Source organism: Dreissena polymorpha, chromosome 10, assembly GCF_020536995.1.
Source record: "Dreissena polymorpha isolate Duluth1 chromosome 10, UMN_Dpol_1.0, whole genome shotgun sequence".
Lineage (NCBI taxonomy): Eukaryota > Metazoa > Mollusca > Bivalvia > Myida > Dreissenidae > Dreissena > Dreissena polymorpha.
In genome coordinates, this window is record NC_068364.1 from 12,273,528 (window position 1) to 12,288,315 (window position 14,788).

The 14,788-nt window shown below is 34.6% G+C and overlaps 1 protein-coding gene across 3 annotated transcripts in view; it reads right to left on the bottom strand.

Moving 5' to 3' along the window:
- Positions 1-6,017, bottom strand: part of LOC127847174 (mitogen-activated protein kinase kinase kinase 13-like) — a 40,713-nt gene extending 34,696 nt beyond the window's left edge. For 2 of the 3 annotated variants that reach the window (XM_052378890.1, XM_052378889.1), the window contains exon 1: positions 5,630-6,017. The gene's annotated coding sequence lies outside the window, so the exon portion shown is untranslated. The remainder of the gene's footprint in view (positions 1-5,629) is intronic. The other variant, XM_052378891.1, reaches the window with a different exon arrangement.
- Positions 6,018-14,788: the final 8,771 nt, after the last annotated feature.

The window sequence follows — 14,788 nt, forward strand, 5'->3', positions numbered from 1 at the left end:
CAGATACATAATATTTGTGTTTTTTGCCAATAAAACTGATGAGCTGTGCCAGTAAAGTGTTTTGTAGCCTATTTATAGGCAAGGGATGATTTATTTAGTTTAAACCTATATATTTTTAATTGATTATGTTGAAAGATAAATTGTGTCTTCAATGTTATCATATTTCAGCCATTACAGGCAGTAACGGCTGAGCTATTTTTTGTTCTGTATGAACATATTTACAATCTCTTTAACACCTCGTTTGTTTGACAATATTTTGTACACACATTGCTTACTTTATAGTTCATGATATTTTATAGATAGACCATATTTCATTGTATAATTATATCTTTAAAACCTAATATCACATTATCAGTTAAAATGATAGATTTTCAATACCACAAAAGTGCACTAGAAGTATGTGGAAGTATTTATAAGTGCTCCAGCTAGGTCTAACTGAAAGGGCGCCTCTGCCCTTCCGAAGACCCGCCCTGCACTTTAATTTAAATTTGTTTCTTTTTTTTTTGACATATGATATTTTACAAATCTCTTATTACAATGTAATTAATTTATTCCTCATTGTAGACATTTGGTTTAATAATAATGGAAATAATATATTCTAACAAATATTAATAACACATAAACTAATATGCGACAGGGAGCATTCCAGATACACCCGCGCGTTCGAAGTGCCCTTTTGACAAAATACTGCGCCTTGAAAGTGCCCTTTTGACAAAATAGCTCTTCCTGCACTTTTCAAATCCTAGCTGGAGCACTGATTTAATCCAGGCTTCACTAAATGGCATTAATAAAACAAATGGAAGTTTTTGTCAGTTTTAATTAAAAGATTACAGAAGCTAAACCTAATAATTGATTTGGAACTTTCATGCATTTGCCATTATATATTTAGTGAGACATGGAACCAGTAAAAAAAATGTTGTTTTCAGTGTCTTATCCACAATATTTTGCTCGAGACAATTGTCCGTCATATAGGTTATATTACACTTAATACAAATTTACATGCATCTACTTATGGTACATGTTCAGTGCAGTAATAAGGCTACATGTACTATACGCTATGTAAAAAAGAAGGAAAACCCCAGGTATAAGAGATTTAAATGTACATAAATCAGGGAATAATCTAAAATTTACTATCTATGGGTCCCTGAACTCAAAGATTTTAGACCAAAAAGTCCCAGGCCAAAATTAATGAGTCCACCTTGAAAAAGAATGGGTCCCAAATTTTTGAAAGATACCAAGTAGTGAAGAAAATGAGTCTAAATCACACTAGCTCAATAACTATATTTTGCATTAAACTTTTAATAATCTCAAAAACATGTTGAAACCAAAAAAGCAAATTCAGGGTCATCACTATCTTGTTTGCCTTCACATAGGCTATAAAATTATCTGTTACATGAATGTAACCTGTTACAACATTTCAACTTGATTCAAATCGATGATAATATTATTGTTAACATCCGAATTGCGAGCTTGATAATATTATTGTTAACGTCCGAATTGCGAGCCGTTGGCCTACCATTTTTAAAGTTTTGAGTTGTTTGTTTTGGATTTAGCTTCAACACCTTATTTCGGAGGCATTTTTTCTGTATTATTTATGACTAAGTTACAAAAAGTTAAAGCAGGTTTTCATCTAGGGACTCTAGAAAATATCATAACACACTCTATTTAAATGGTCCATGGGACGCACATGTAGATTATTCCCTGATAAATGATTGTAAATTTCTTTCTTAAGTCATATAGGTAGAATTGAAATGATATATAAAGATTTAAATGTACATAAATGATTGTGAATTTCTTTTTTTTAAGTCATACAGGTAGAATTGAAGTGATATTTATCATATATTTGGAAGCAAAATTACTAAACATTGAAATTAAAACCAATGTATAATTAATACCAGACTCTGATTGATATGGTGTACTGTACTGTCATATCTATCCATATCTATCCAATGATAATGTCACTTTAAACCTCTCAATTATGGTCAAGATTGAACTCTGTATATAGCTTGAGGCATATTTCATTTGAATTCACAGAAATGGAAATACTTGTCAGTCAATTAAACATACTTGTTTACACTACACTATTGATTGCTTGCGGCAAGTCATAATTAATATTTATATCATGAAAAGATTTATTTGTGATTTTAGTTTCACTTACAGTACATGTGGGAGTCTGACAAAACTGGGCATAATGCATGTGCGTAAAGTGTCGTCCCAGATTAGCCTGTGCAGTCCGTGCAGGCTAATCAGGGACGACACTTTCTGCTTATGTGGTATTTTTAGTTTTAAGTAAGTCCCTCCTTACCGAAAATCAAGTTTAGGCGGATTGCACAGGCTTATAACCTGGGATGACACTTTACGCACATGCATTATGCCCAGTTTTCTCAGAACGCGACTCGTGGTATTACCATACATATTCAAGTACTTTGGTGATCATTCAGGACTATAACCCGAGCATGAACCTTTGAGAGACACATTATATTTTTCAACAGTCAATCTTTATTCAGAAATATGAAATGTCACGATTATTGGAAATACTTTACAGTGTTTCTTTCATTCAAAATTGGGTCCGGTAATTTCCCAATTGAAAAAAGTATATATTTTTTTCCAAATGGGAGCTAAAGTCAAAACGCCACACATTTTCCCAAATTAAATACTAAGGGGTCAGGCCCCATACCCAAAATGGTGAAAAAAACACTGCTTTATTTGTAAACCTACATTTGAATAATTTGAATCATTGACTGATTAAAACCTTGAAATAATAAAGATTTTTTAGTACATGTATTACTTTTAGTACACAATTACATTGTACTGATTTGGCTTTTTTTCCTGGTCCATTTTGCGTACCCAGGCTGTGCCCTTTATACCAGAAATCTTTAACCAGAACGTTAATCCTTCTCAGTGCTTAATAAAAAATAATATTGGAACAAAAGTTGCAGATATGACTTAATTTTAATATATTTTATGATAAAGTAATACAAGTTTAAAACGCTTTGAAAAATCCTTTAAGCATCTTTCTATGATATTAAATGTCATTGTGTAACAAGTACATGATTACAAATTAATATGTGTAACAAACTATGCATGTATACAAATATAATATTAATTATGTACAATTATACGTACATGTATTTACTACATGTGTAATACAATGGATCCCAATCAATATTGCATATATTACAGTACAGGCAACGTGTACTTTGACAAACGCCACTCGTCGCGGTGTTCATTTTACGGTGTTCGCTTACCAAACGACCCCCGCGATGGGTGTTCAGATCAAATATTCGCGGGGGCCGTTTTCAATAAGGTGGACACCGCGAATCACCGCGGACCCATTATATCTACCGCGGTGTTCATCGTGTTCGCTAAAAATAAAATAATTAAATATAAACGTAAATTATTGATCCCTTTCATTTAAAGCGGGTATATACGTTGTTGTCAAATATTTATGAATTTATATAAAATGTGTAATAAACTTATTATATATATATTTAAATATAAATTAAAATAAAAGTTAAGAAGAACGTGTCGAAAAATGCGAAATAAGCCAGATATTTAATTCTGAATTTTAAAACAGCTGTACAGCCGAATTCGCTAGCATGTAAACCATACATGTACGATGTGAATCTAAACTTTGTTTAACGGTTTATTTGAATTCCTGCAACGATATCTATTCATACGACACACGAACACTAACTTCGATCCTAATGCAAAGACGAATGCTTCGGTTATTGTAGGAAAATATGTACGTCACAATCGACTCGGGGCGCTAATTTGTGCGATATATTTACTAATTTTGAACTTCTTTCAAAGATCTTAAAGAACGTTATTTCAACAAACGAGTCCAGTGCTGAAATGGAAGAAACCTGAAAGACACAAAATATAATCTGTTAAAATACATGTGTATAATATGAATAGAAAAAACCAACAGTTTACGATTGCAGTCGTTGCAATCGACAGTTGACAATTTCTAAATTTCGTAGCATACTGATGCAGTACGTTATTTCAGACAGTACAGGCAGACGCAAATAAATAGATTATTTAATACTCACTTTCTTTATAACTCAATATGTGTTGTTAAAAAACGGCGATTGAATTGCTTAACACCATACCAGTTAATAGACTTGATGATCTAAGCGCTTTATTTACGTTTCCCGACTTTACGTGCTGTCCGAATTTAAAGTGATGGGCATTTTGTTACTGTTGAATTGAGCTGAAAAGAAACGGGTGAAAACAATAAGTTATAATGAATGTGGTATCTGATATTATCTACAACTCATCTTGTTACCGGTTGTTTATAAAAAATATATATTATTTTCGATATGTTACATGACTCACCCATCCTTCTAAGCTGAAATGATCCGTAAAACAAAATTGTGTCATTGTGTCGTATGAAAGAATCTGCTAGAAAACTACAGTACATTTAGACTCGCATCGTACATCGATTCATTTCTGTCGTAAGTTGTCAAAACGAAAGTACGGTTGATATTCAAATGGATTATTTTTCTTTTCGGGATATTGTTTAATTATGTTGATGCTGCATTAACAAATACAAGTGTATATCGAGCGAAAACACAAAAAATAAACAACGGTTACGATACACACCTACATTGTATATTGCAAATACTGTTAGTTGCCCATAATATCACTTTTAAGTACGCATAAATTTGCACATACATGAAGTTTATTATGTTCATTTGTACATTGTACATGTACATGTAAATTTAAAACTCTTGAATGACCATCGCAGACAGGTATTACATGTATCAATGGCCGCGCGGCATTGCGGTGATCACCGGTGTTCCATATAATGATAGCGTGCAATTGCGGCGATTTCAGGTGTTCGCCGAACACCGCGGTCAGTAGCGTGTCCGCCCCCCGCGAAATGTCACCCATCGGGAAAATTGAACACCGCGGACACGCGTTTTTGTCAAAGTACACGTTGCCTGTACTGTATACATAACAAATAAGTAACACAGACCAAAATCAGTAAGATTTCTAAAATAAATAACTATTAAATTGCTAATCATTTATGTACAATATTTTACATACTTAAATAAATTTACTTTCTAAATATCTCTGTGTTTCACAATAAATCCTAAATAAAACAACACAGACCATATTAAATAACAAAATTAAAATGCACTGTTATAATTTAAGCAAAACAACGCTTCAAATGAATAGAACACATTCCAAATTGTCATGTAGTCATTGTACAAATAACAAATTATATAAATATTGTCTCAAAGTAGATCTTTGGCATTTCAAGATGATTTGGACAAATGAGTATTGATTAATTTGAGTGCAACAGCCTAAACAGATCATATGACATTTAAAATGGTTCTATTAACCATGTAATTACTTTACATATTATGTTATTTTCTTTTTCCTTACAGTTAAAAGCTCAGTTGATGATTTTATCACTCAACAATAACCATTGATATCACTCCCACTTACAACAGCACGTCCAACATAAGAATATAAATTATAAATGTACAACATTGGCCAATTAGGCCAATTTAGGGCACATAAAAGTACATTTTTGTGTTTAAGGAACACACAATGCTCATTTTAACGAATGACCTACTACTAAAATATCACTGCTGATAACACATTTTGAAAGTAATACCTTTAATAAATGAGTTAAATAAACAATTATCCAGTCTTGAAGAAATGTAAACAAACCACCAACCATGTTTGCATGAGGAATTTAGGGCGGTTGTACACGCAATATACACTGTTAAGAGTGACCGCCCTTTGGAGAAATTCAATAACTCACTGGGTCGGCACTCTGTTACAATGAAGTCGATAAGATGAAATCACTTATTTTATTACACGGAAAGAGGTAACAAAAGTATGGGTAAAACGAATTTGATAATTCAATGTATTACTGTAATATAATATATGTAATATTAATATGATCTGACGCGATTTTGATATTTTGTTTTAGAAAGCGAGCCGCTGGAGAAACAAATGAATGAATAAATTAAAGCCACACACCTTATTTGGCATAGTAAATTTAAGTATAAATAAGAAACATATTTTATATATGCCAATTAGAAAATATATGGTGGTTACAAGGTATAAATCCTTCTTTTTTGCGCTTTAAAACTTAAAAATAATCGCGTTTGTCGAAATTGACGTATACAAGTATAGAAATCCTAATTTCGGTTTTAAAAGCGGTACCGTTTGAAAAATAACAAATTAATTGCTAACTAGGCTATATATTAAATTGTATCTATGTCATACACCTAAAAAAACACGGATTTATAATATTGGGAATATATGTAAATCTCACAGGATAATTTATAACATTATGTCATTGGAGCTGTCGTCATTGTCGGAAATCCGAGGGTTATTACCTTTTCTAACTACAACATACTTCCCGTTCAGTGATCATCATGAAAATATCAAAATAATTGCGCTCAATTAACGGCAACTGACCACACATATATTATACATTCATTGATAAAACCGTGCACATTTACGACCGAAATGTCAAGACAAATAGAACATAACTAGCAACCAAATAATATTGGGAAATACCCTTTTCACGTAGAGCTTTATTAATAGATTGGGCGAGGACTATATGACTTTCTTATCAAGATATTTACTAATTATCGATTTATTGAGATGGGGTAAAGCAAATAAACGTACTTTGAAATGTGGGTTGGGGGCATGTGGCAACGTTATTAATTATATAATAATTAGTTATTTACTCAGTTTAATATCCAGTAGGAATGAAGATATACATTTTCATAGTAAAAAATACTCTTTTATTCTATTATTTCGCCCAAATGGTCTTTATCAAAGTTAACAAATATGAATTTACTACATAGTTATAACTGTCTTGTACATCAATAAAACATTTACTTGATATTGATGTACATAGAGATATTATAATGATTATAAACAATTAATGTCTCAGTGAACACATGTCTGACCACTGTACTATTTGTACAATTTTTTTAAGTGACCGTACTCTTGGAAAGTTCAGCCACGTAATCAGCGGTTTTAATATAATAACTTCTCAGGTCGATACAAAACAGAAAATCCAACGTTTATAAACTTTTTTATACAAGTAACTAGACGTTCATTTTATCTTTAGTCCATCCGCTTGAACGACGTTAAAAACATAAGAAAATTATATTATATATAACTTCATGTACACTGTTTATACAACGATCGTCTGCTTCCGCCGCCAGCCGAAACTGTCCATACAAACTCATGCATCTATACTTGAAACAGATTTATTGCGGCAAATATTCAAAAGTGTTATCCTGCAGCGGTCACTACTTCTCTCAATCGCCTCGCCGATAGGTACCGTCGAAAAACGAATTTGGTACGTAAGTCTCTTTCATAGGGTGTATGTAATTCAGAGTTTATTAACAGGCCATCGCTGAATCTTGAAGACTAAATTATGTGCAGACGTTACTTTTCAGAGAGAAATATTTAATTTTGAACCAAAGTATGTCAAATTTAACCCGGCTTTCCGGGCATTCGCCAAAGAAATAATTTTTATCCCAAAAGACCTGTGCACTGTGGCCAATGAGACCTTAATGTTCACTAGTAGACAATTTAACGACAATTCATGTCTGATTGCCCCGCTCATAAAAGGACAAAGCTTATCCGCCAAGGGAGTGCCGACAACATAAAAAGATCTTTTCTCCGCTCCCCGCACGATTAACCGCCTTTATGGCCGCTCTAGACGCAACCAGCCGTCGACCCTAGCCCCAGAACGGTTTCGCTAGCACGTTGAGCGTACAGAGTACCGTCGTCCCGGAACACTTGCAATATCTTCATACGGTCACCCCTCAAAATCCTGGTCTGCATTGCTGCTCCAGGTTCGTCCGTCCTCTAAGCTCCCATCTCAGCTGCCTGCTCCCGTCCCTCTTTCGGCGTTGCAGTAAAATCACTATCCACCTACGGGCAATTACCTTTCCGCTTGGCGATTCTTCAAAGTTCTGGGAGTCGGTGAAGTCAGCGGAAGAGGACGCCCGGCTCGAGGGATGACGGTACTCGCTGAATTAGCTGAACCGTCCACAGAAGTTCCCCTATCCGACCCTTCTTAGACGATGCAATGAGTCCACTTTTAAGCTACGGACCATTACCATTCCGCTTGCCGATTCTTCGGAGAAGTCTTCGAGAAAATCTTCTGCGGGTGACTCTCACCCCGGTCTCTCCAGCTGCTAACCGAGTTTTTTCATATAGTCAAATACAGAACCATCTTTAAATCTTGCGTAAATGTTTATCATAAGTAAAACAAAATCCGTCCCTATATAATATTTAATACATGATTCCCATGCATGGCGTCGCTTCTGTCAGCAATACACAATGCACTGCACGCGTACACGTTACAACAGCATATTTTCCTAAGTTAAATGACGAACTTACGGTAATTGTAATTAAGATGAGCGTTCTCATAAAAATACTTGCCTATATAGGATCAATATGCGTGATTGGAATCTGATAGGAATCAATTTGAGTCCATGTAATGAACAACTGCGTAGCCATTAAAACAATATCAACTGTATTGCAAGTTCTATATAGAAAGGTTATGCAAGTTATTTCATAAATATTGTTTAAAATTGTAAAAATTAAAATTCATTATTAGACAGTCCAAAATTTAACATACAAATCCATTGACGGTGGTGTTACAATGAAATAACTAGATCCGCGCCGATAAGTAAGAATGACAAAATGGGACTGCATTTAAAAACCCAAATATTTGATCGTACCATTATATGTTTCGTTTCTGTATCTGACTTCATGTCTATTTATACCATGCAAATGATAGAGCGTAAATTTGGTACAGATAATGGCACGTTGCCCTGATAAACGAACTCGAAACATCGTCCCATTCGTGGATCTTTACACTGCACTTAGTTCGGGCTTCCATTTAAACAAAATAATGGCGCCTTCTACAACAACAACAACAACAACTACTACTACTACTACTACTACTACTACTACTACTACTACTACTACTGCTACTACTACTACTACTACTACTACTACTACAACTACTACTACTTCTACTTCTACTACTACTACTACTACTACTACTACTACTACTACTACTACTACTACTACTACTACTACTACTACTACTACTACTACTGCTGCTGCTGCTACTACTACAATTACTACTACTACTACTGCTACTACTACTTCTACTACTACTACTACTACTACTACTACTACTACTACTACTACTACTACTACTACTACTACTACTACTACTACTATTTCTACTACTACTTTTACTACTACTACTCACTACTACTACTACTACTACTACTACTTCTACTACTACTACTACTACTACTACTACTACTACTACTACTACTACTACTACTACTACTACTGCTACTACTACTATTACTACTTCTACTTCTACTACTACTTCTACTACTTCTACTACAACTACTACTACTACTACTACTACTACTACTACTACTACTACTACTACTTCTTCTTCTACTACTAGTACTACTACTACTTCTACTACTACTATCAACGCAACTTATATCAAACATTTAAGAAGCATTTAACAGATATAGAGCAAACGTTTAATATTATGTAACTATGATTGTACATTTCAGAACACACTAAAATATGTATTTCTCCAATTACCTTCGTTTTATGTTCGCCCAAAATATTAAATTGTCTTCCACATAAGAAACATTACAGAAACGTTAGTACTCAAGCACATACATATTCTTTCTTGCCAAAAATACGGTTTCTGGTCCATAATGTACAAAAAAATCTCCACATAACGTCTTGTCACGACGCTTATAAAATTATTTACCAATGTTCCTTTAACATAAAACGTTCTTTCAAATTTATAAATATGTCTATTTTTTTATCACAAACTGCAAAACAGTACATAATGATTTTACTGAATTTTAATTATATCCCTTCTTAGATAGTAATTGCAAATATCGACGCTCTACGATATTATAGTTTAGTATTTTATTTAAGCAAATAAATCACACGTTTCAACTTCAGGAAGAGTGAGTATGAATACAACTTCTCATTCAGTCACTTGTACATCCAATTAGCGCTCCAGGTGTACTTCCACATTATCGTGAAAGCGACCACATATATCACCTAAGTAACCTCTTTAATTAATTTCTTATGCACTCCACCAAATAAACCGCAAACCCACTCAAGAAAATAATCTAAACAAACCACCTACGAATCAGAACGTTGAGTGTACGATCAGAACCGTGTATCTACATTATGACCTATTTTCCGGAACTGTCGACCAATCAACAAGAATGTTGACACCGGTCTGTGAAAAAATGTAGCGGCGTTGCAAAATAATCCGATACAGTCATTGATGCCATGAGGCATACGTTCTGGTACAGATAACGTTTATCAACAACACTACACAACGTGTTGTTGCCATCAAAACATACAGTTTCATGAGCAGGAGTCCCGCATTTTGTCAAAGAAAAATATTGTTTACTGACAAAAGGATGTTGTAAAAAAACTACAACACAACAACAACATTTTACGATGTTAGCAACACTCACGTGTTCATTAACTCATATATATTTTCATATGAGCCGTGTTCTGAGAAACCTGGGCTTATTGCATGTGCGTAAAGTGTAATCCCAGATAAGCCTGTGCAGTCCGCACAGGCTTATCAGGGACGACGCTTACCACATAAACTTGAATTTCGATAAGGAGGGTCTTCCTTGAAACTAAAAATACCATAAAAGCGAAAAGTGTCGTCCCTGATTGGTCTGTGCGGACTGCACAGGCTAATCTGGGACGACACTTTACGCACATGCATTATGCCCAGTTTTCTCAGAACGCGACTCATATAATAAAAGCCTGATTTCGAAGAACGCCCACTCAAAGTAAAGCGCATCCGAAACGTTATCGTTCTCGGTTATATAAGTCACTGTATTACGTAAGACGGTTTGTTTAAAGACGTAGAAAATAATAAACAAATGTTACTCATATTTTGTTTAAACATTGAACGATGTGAGATAAATTGTATGTGATTTATATTGTATATACGGTTTATGTTTTGATATAAGAATGAAGAGAAGTTTATTAATTGTTTTCAATGCACACTATACTCGTTTTTACCGACCACAAACTTTTGTCGAGGCGAATACATACATTTATACGTTTAAATTAAAGGCGTTCGTATTTCTGAATTTATTTATATTAAGAATCGTACACACGTTGAAGCAGTACATCTGGCTCCACACGTTGTGCATAGTGAATGTGGCAGGAATATATTCTTTGGAGCAACTGATTCATTCTTACGTAGGCAGAGATCGATAACCAATGCCAGAAGGCCGAGAATTCCGATACTTTACTTCTTGTTTACGTTGTTTCATCAATGAGCGATTAAAATAACTACATAAATTCATTTATTTACCTATTGAAGCAAACGTCATCTAGTGATTCATACAAAATAAATAAATAAATTCACGCTATACCCATGTCAATTTCACGATTGAGAGACAGAGATCAAGAGCCCATCGTATTAAACATCGGGTGACAAAGTTATTAAAGTAACGATTCAATGATTAAAGTTATATAATTGCAAAGCGCAAACCTGTATGATAAGCAACTTTTGTTCTTTCAATGTTCAAATGTCTTTTATTTAAGTAACATATGCTTCTTAAATGATTTCTTTTATTTTAGTAACATAATTTTATTTGTCGTTCATGTCTGTTTGTTGTGATTAAACAATTTAGTCGTTACTTAAATGTATCTTACGATAAGGAAGGGCCTGAAGAGCACTACATTTTTTGCGTGTTTTTTCCAGAAGGTGCTGCCTTTCCTTATGCACTGTGTACTTAATAGACCAAGTGTATATGTACTTGCTATTGGAATACTGGTCGCTGATATTTGAATACCGATCGCTTCTATTTGAATACTGGTCGCTGCTATTTTAATACTGGTCGCTGTTATTTGAATACTGGTCGCTGCTTTTTGAACACAAGTCGCTGCTATTTAAATATTTGTCGCAGCTATGTGAATACTGGTCACTGATATTTGAATACTGTTCTCTTGATAAATCAAAATAGGATTTTATCATTCACATGGGCGATACATTTCTCGATGGATAAAGATGGGGACTCCATCTCTTAACATAACAGTTCTGTACTTCAGATTGTCTGTGAACGTTTTGACCATATCTAGTTTTTGATACGCAATAAAACCTAAATATTATAAAGAAAAGATGGTGCGGATCCTTAGAGACAAATAATAAAATCTGACAAAACTTAGCAATGTCTGTTGAACGTTTGGGCATTGTCATACACATTGTCTTATAAGAAAATCGAAAAGTTAAATGAAACAAGCAAGCGTGGTTGCCATATTCACCAAATGTCTTTAGCTCTTAACTGATCAGACACTGTGTCTCAAAAGCCGCTTCTGATGTTTGACGCATTTTAATATGAGATTCTCACGCAAACCTGGTTAAGACCAATCACGTTTCCACGATTAAAAGTTTGACAAAGCAGCTCCTGTTCTCACGGGTTTTTAACAAAATATGTCGTGTAAACAATGTGTTAATGCACGCGTTTGAGAATACAAAATTGACGCCACTTCCGTCTTCGTGCAATTTGAACGAGATTGTTAGAATGGTATTCCATGCGCGCTTCTAAACTATTAAGAGAAGATTATAAATAATATTCACTGCTATTTATTTATCTAAAATAAAACATTTGTTGGACGCATTATGCTTATTTCACACTCTTGTCTATAATCATGATAGAAATGGCGACAAAATAAAAAACAAGAGCACCGCATAACGGGTGCCACGCTCGGCTGCAAAAACTTGTAAGAATTTTTTTTTACAGGTCACAGTGACCTTGACCTTTGACTTAGTGACCCAACAAGAGATGTGTTCATCAGAAACACAATGCCCCCTACTGCGCCACTTTAAAATAAAATTTATATTTATCATTTGGCAGGTATAGAAATCATCCCCCTTTAACGCTTATTACTTCCCTTGGATTTTGTTAAATCCAAACGGTGGGGGGGGGGGGGGGAGTCTGTAGACAGTCAAAAATGACCAAGTCAGACATCACTGACAACAAAGGCCTGGTTTATCAAAGAGATCATAGCCAGAGTTCATCATGTATCTATGGACATAAGTCCACAGGTATGTAATGAACACTACTATGAACAGCTAAGTACATGAAAGAAAAACCTTTGACAAATCAATCATTTTAGTTATAAATAATCAAAATAATAAATCTGTACAGTAACTGTGAAAAGAACTTCAATTCTTGGTAAGGAAATATATAATATGAGATTTATAATTATATAAATTACTTTCCTTGAAAATAATTGTCTCTAACAAATCTCTATTTTTAGTAGCAAATAATTAAAAGCCACTACCGTGACTGTAGATTCACCACTCAAAATGTGCAGTTCCATGAGATACACATGCATGCCAAAAAGATAAAGGGGCTATGTTCAATATTGAATAATTATCTCCCTTTAAAGCTTATTACTTCCCTTAAATGTGTATTTTTTTACCGTAGACCTTGAAGGATGACCTTGACGTTGACCTTTTACCACAATGTGTTTGTCAGAAACACAATGCCGCCTACTGCGCCGCTTTGATTTATTTAACAAAAATATATACGTGGGCAGGTCAGATAACTATGTCCATTTAAAAGCTTATAACTTCCCTTGACTTTGTTTTTTCGACCCTAGACCTTGAAGGATGCTGTTCACCTTCAAATTTTACCACTCAAAATGTGCAGCTCCATGAGATACACATGCATGCCAAATATCAAGTTGCCATCTTCAATTTTAAAAAAGTAATGGCCAATGTTAAGGTTTTAGCAGGACGCCTACGGCGGACGGCAGACGGCGGACGGCGGACGACGAGCTGGCTATGACAATAGCTCGGGTTTTCTCCGAAAACAGCCGAGCTAATAACTCCATAAAAATAGTGTTTGTTTGGTGTTCAACTGCCCAGATATATTTCGATATAGTACACTTAAATATACCGGTACCTCAAAATCACGTAAATTTGGCACAGCACATTCACACCTGGTGTTTACAAACAAAGTTAACGGAGATGTAACACACAAACTGTATATCAAGTAAACAATTAGCGATAACGACCTTATAGTTAATTGATACTGACAGGTACCTATGCTCGCCGGGCGCAGTTACCGACGTACCGGGTTACTGATCTTAATACTTTCAAGATTAATTAAGGTCATGGGCGCTTGATGCGACTCGAACTTGCCACCGAGTGCAGACGAACGCATCTAAGCGTAGTTTTCATGGTGTTATGGAGTGCAGTTAAGTCTTTTTCCCCCATATACTATTCTTTATATGTCGAATTTCTTCCAACATACACAAATACACGGGATGTACCCGAATAATGCGAACGCTGTACATAAACACAAGCGCAGTTCAAACAAGTATTTTTTTCAGTATTTTGTATAGTGGGGACATATTGTTTTTTCCCTGTTTGTTGGTTTGTTGCTTTGTTTGTTAGTTTGTGCAAACTTTAAAATTTGCCATAACTTTTTCAATATTGAAGATAGCAACTTCATATTTGGCATGCATGTGTATCTCATAAAGCTGCACAATTTGAGTGGTAAAAGGTCAAGGTCAATGTCATCCTTCAAGGTCAAAGGTCAAATATATGGGTCAAAATCGCTCATGTAATGAACACTTTTGCAATATTGAATAGCAACTTGATATGTGGCATGCATGTGTATCACATGGAGCTGCACATTTCGAGTGGTGGAAGGTCAAGGTCATCTTCAAGGTCAAAGGTCAA